The following is a 5992-nucleotide window of genomic DNA, read 5'->3' on the forward strand; positions in this document are numbered from 1 at the left end:
GCCATCACGCGTGAACGGCTGGACCGATTTCACTATTTTTTCGTTGTGTTTGTTATTGTCAGGAGAAGGTTCTTATGAAATAAAAAATTCAAAAAATTGCGCGGAAAATTTTAAAATTTAAGAAAACTTAACGAAAATATTAATTTAATATAACTGTCAATTGTTTGAAATAACTGTAGCGATTGACAATGCGCGCTGCAAATTCATAGTTATGACGGGACAACGTCCGTCGGGTCAGCTAGTTTATTCATAAAAATAAAAATTATTTTAATAGTTTGCTTACATATATTACAAAAGGGAAGCCGGTAGGAATCGGTTAATATAGACTTTTCTCCATTGACCCTATTGCACCTGTTAATAGTGATTCAGATAGTGTTGACTGACGAGATGTCACCGCTCATCGTACAATTGCTTCCATAATACTTAGCCAAGTTTGAACCAGCAAGAACTTCCAGTTATGTTCAGATTAGAGGCGATATTTCAATAATTCTATACACCTGCGACATATTTGGCAAGCTTCAGAATTTGCAAAAGTCACCTTGCCATGTTATACACGATAATTATTGCTTGCTGAAGATAAATTCTGCAAGTTTTCTTGCTAATCTAAACCCCGTTTTAGAAGACTATTGGATCCGAGAAAGGGGAAAGTGGTGTCGAATACCGGAAAACCGGAAAATCTATATCTATAAAATTCCGGTTTCTAGAAGTTTATAAATCTGTGTGTTTTAATCCAAAATAACTTCTGCAAGTTTACTTGCTAATCTTAATCCCCCTTTAGAAGTATAGTAGGTCTGATAAAGAGGAAAGTGGTGTCAACTACCGGAAAACCGGAAAATCTATGTCTAATAATTCCGGATTCCGGAAGTCTATAGATCTGTATCTTACTCTATATTCTTCCAGCTATTTATATGTTAAATTATAAACATCGAAACATTCACACACTTACGCATCACTTGAAGGCTAGTAGAATCGTGTTATAAAACTAACATAAAAACTGAAGGGATTATAAAATACCACATCAGTTTGTTTACATTGTCTATTAAAATATAATATTGTGACTCCACCTGTCTTGTCTGTACGTCATGCAAAAACATCATGCATCGCGTGTTTGTAGCCAGCTTAGCTGTAGAATTCTTTTTAATTACAACTACACGGTTACCACGGTTTTTCTTGCGTTCGAAAGTTCTCGAAGCTAATAATACGGGCATTATAACTGCATAAAACAAAAACAACCATTTTAATTAAAAATATTCTGAAGGTACATTCATAATTTTAAACACATCATATTAAAATTCAAATAAATATTTCGTGTTAGCGATATGAACAGACAAAGAAATAAAACATATTTATATCCATCTAGCATTTTTTTCCTTTTACTAAAACGGGAATATCATGTTTACTGCATGTGTTTCTTTGGCAGTAATTGTCTGGTCATTCGCGGTTTGCACTTGTATTCAATCTATTAATAAACCACAGAGTAAAATTGAAATACCATCGAGAATAACGGAAGAAAAGTCAACATCGGCACTTCATACCAAATGTTTACACAACGGATAGCCGAAAAGGTATTTCATAAGCGGACGCCAATCACAAATGCACTGGCGCCATTTTTTACACAAACTCCGGACTACGTAGACGGATTCACTAAAATAACTTGCATGTTTACCTTTTCACCCTTCCATTTCTCGCGGCAGAAATATAGTATTACGCATAGACAACGTATACGTGACAGCTGTCAAACTGACACGTGATGTGTGGCGTTTCTTACGCCGATAGTTTTAAAGGTTAGTTTCGATTGCACAGGATTGCATTATGTTTTAGACGGACGGGTTATAATTGTGCGTCGTATCTGTGATGTGCCGATGAGAAAACAAGCCGCCTCGGTCGGGCATTATGTATTTTGGCGCCAAAACAAACGTCAGTTTGACAGCGCGGCGGGCGGCGGCAACTTGATATGTCTATGGTAATGTTTGTTTCGGTTTACACCCGGCCGGATAAGCGGGTTTTCTATTACTTCTTTTATTTCGTATATTTATTTACGTAATAAAACTATGGATGACATGTGCATTAGGCATATTTCAAGTAATCTTATCAGAGATTAATATTGTTTGTTATTTCTGTGTCCTGGAGAATTTTGAAATCTTATCCCATACTCTTTACTTATCAGAACCCTGCGGCTTATGGACGTAATTGTGTTAACCCTATCTGAACTATGGACTATCTTTGTTTTAAATCATTACCTCTGATAGGTCACGTGTTTATACCGCACTCCTTGGAATAAGGTTTGAAAAAGAATTGAAATACATTTATTATGCGGTAGGTATTCATATCGGAACAAGAGTTGCAACTCAAACCAGAACAGCTTCACAAGTATTGCGAAAAAGCAATTAATTCTTAATTACTGAAGACCCGAACTTACGATATTAGTGCAAAAGTACTTAACCTCATTTTTATGATGATTCATGAATACCTATCTCCAGACAATGAATTAACAAAGGTATAAACATGCCATACCCTAATGCCTCGTTTAGACTATCGGCGAATAATTCGCAGAATAACCTGATGATATGACTGAATCGTGAGTAAGGATCACAACCGAATAAGCTGTTTACACTATATTCGTGGCTGTTTATCTGTACCCGGCAAGTATTTAAATCAGGGGTAACAAATGAAAAAAAAGTGTTCAAACATACACATGCACATTTTTTACATTTTCTTGTCATGTGAAAGAGTTCAACTAAAATATGAACTAAAGCAGTATTCGACTTATTTAAACCAATGTGAACAAATAAGGCAACTACTATAATATGTTGTATAGATATGTATATAATCGTCCCAATTAGGACAGTTTTAAGTCTTCAGATTGCGCGGTCTAATGACATATCCACTTCTTAATTACATCATTGGCTAGCAATAGATCGATTTATTGGTTGCAATAGCCTCCGAGCCAAAGCTGTAAAGTACTTGTTAAAATTCTTCCAAACAATTAGCGATAATGAACTAAAAGTAAACATTTGAAGTAGGATGCCGTTAATTACGGACGTCGGCTTCCTAAGGATGTTTTAATTTTCAATAAACAGACAAAATTATTTGTTTTCCTATGGTCTATTCCGGCGCTACATTACACACAATTGATTAGTTTACGTATCCTTTTGTATTATAGCTCACTTTTCATCGGATAATATTCGTTAATTACTAACATCATTTGTGAATTAACAGGCAGTCAGACTGTATTGGTTTTTATAGGTACTTATTGCTTTTAGCTTTCGGCTTTACTGACATAATATTCCGTTGCCGGTACAGTATTGTGCAATTTCCTGGATAAAAAATACTTTATAGTATGCCAATAAAACATGAAGTAGGCATAACCATCTAGACCAAGCAAACCCGTGATAGAGCAAGTGCTATTTATTATGAACACGTAAACATATCCCTACATACATATTATATAGTACAATATACCCTGTCGCCTCTGTCAGAACGCGATAAACTCTAAAACTACCAAACAGATTGCGAAGAAATTTAGTATGGAGATAGTTTGAGACCCTGGGATGGTCATAGGCTATTATTTATCCGGGAAAATATATAGCAAGACTTTAATCCCGGAAAAACTTTTACACGCCTAGCTAACTAGTTATCGCATAAATATATCTATCAATATTAATATCAATCAACGTACCTACAGACTGCAAAATGGTCTAGACCAGGCAAAACCTGACTAGTCTAAGTAAAACCGTAGAGGATGGTAAGTTATACCTCCTACCGCCGCCCTCCGCCCTGCAATTAGCGTAATGCGATACCGCCGCCCGCTCTCCGCTTACTGTTGTTTTAGTACAGAAATATCTTCGTCGATTTGTGAATTGTACGACTGTCATTTTGACATATTTTCTGTTGTTAATATCGGCTTTAAATATTGCTGGCTCATTATAGTTATGTTATATGTTATGTGAACTAATATATAAATACAATTATACACGTGCTTCTGTATTTTTTTTCTTTGTAAATATCCAATAGTCCTGATAGATAAATATAAGGGGATCGATAAATTATTTTCTTTTCTGATTTTATCAGAATAATTAATTCGTCAAACATAGATACACATTACATATCTTAAATAAATAAAGTAGGGCTCTATGATTCGACTTAAAGCGTACAAATATTAGTTTAAATAAATAAATAAATAAAATGCTTTATAAATCACGAAGGCGAATATAGTTGCACTTATGATAAGTCAAGGTACATGAGAATATTTAATTATTATAACTAAAGAACTACCCGAAGAAGAAAGGCAGAAAGAAACCCCGGCCTTTTTTGTCATTAATTGTCCAGTTTGTTTGTTACCAACATGTACATTTTAATTTTAAATTTTGCAACATAAGTAAACATTAACATGGAACCTTACAACTTCAGCCATCAATATGTAGAAAATAAAAAAAAAGTTTTTAGCGTTGTACGATGTCGAACTACTTCAAATTTATGTTATTAACTTTAATAATTATGTTAATTACTTTGTTTAACAGTCGGTATGCCTTTCAACTCTTAATTAAACTTTATCTTAATAAAAACCATAATAACGGGGAGCAAAAAATCTTTAACTCATATCAAAAAAGAAATATTAGGTACTTAAAATTTTAAGTACATAATATTTTATTCTGTGTAAAAATCAATAGTGACAAACTGTTTACAAAATTATCTCAGTAGGTGTTACTCGCGGCTTCAAACAGGGATATATAAACCAATGTATACATTTCTGGGATAAAAAGTAGCCAATATCAATAGCGAAGGCTTCATACAATCCGATTCCTGCCGGCTTCCCATTTGTAAAATCAACTATCATTAGAACGATTTGCAGGCCTCATTTATACATATTCGTTCCTAAATATGTTGCGTTTCATTTCAGAAAATATCGCCCTTCGCCACTGTTCTATATTAAATCAAGGACATAATCTGTGTGCCAAATTTCATCGTATCCGAAGATATAATAATATAATAATAATATGAACCCTCTATTAAATACTGTCCCACTGCTGCGCACGGACCTCCTCTACTACTGTGAGAGATTAGGCCTTCGTCCACCACGCTGGTCTAATGCGGATTGGTAGACTTTACACACCTTTAAAGCTCCTATAGAGAACTTCTCAGGTATGCAGGTTTCCTCCCGACGTTTTCCTTCACCGTTAAAGCAAGCGATAATTCACAAAGAATACCCACACTTACCAAAACGATTAGTATAATGCAAAAATTCGTGTAGCGCTGTTCAAATAGCTAGGCTTATGAATTACGAATATATTTTCAAATAGGCCTGGTAATTAATCTTCAATATTGACATGGCGCCAAAATACCTGAATAATAGATAACATTATCGATAAATCTTGATAATCTTATCCGATATTGTACGGCTACATCGCCGAGTTTTAATTATATTTTGATAAAATTGAATTTACTAACTCATTGCCTGCTTATGCTTTGAAAATGTATTCTTATATTTTAAATGCGAATGTTTGTATTTGATACTTAGTCACGCAAGTACGGCTGGATCTTTTTTTTGTTGCTTTGAATGACGAGACAAGCTTGCCGTTCGACTGAGGGTAAGCGATACGACCGCATAAACAGTAGAAAAACCATCCATCACCATGAATTACAAAGTATTGTTTGGTATTCCACTGCGCTCGCCATCCTAAGACATGAGATGTTAAGTCTTATAATGTCCAGTAGTTACAATGGCTACAATGTTTTTCAACAGTGACTACACACAGCTGCTTGGCGGCATAAATAGACATAGCGGTGGAACCTATCGAGGCAGACTCTCACATATGAGACCTACCACCAGTGATCTGGATGACATCAAGCAGATATAAATTATATTCTGGAATAGGATATAGGCTTTTTATCTCGGGAAAATATAGCCGGGCTTTTATCCCGGACAAAGCCTTCAAGCTAACGAATCCTCGAACATAACCTAGTGAAAAATATTTGTGAATTCGTTTAAAGA

The sequence above is a fragment of the Manduca sexta genome, chromosome 19 (assembly GCF_014839805.1).
Source record: "Manduca sexta isolate Smith_Timp_Sample1 chromosome 19, JHU_Msex_v1.0, whole genome shotgun sequence".
NCBI lineage: Eukaryota > Metazoa > Arthropoda > Insecta > Lepidoptera > Sphingidae > Manduca > Manduca sexta.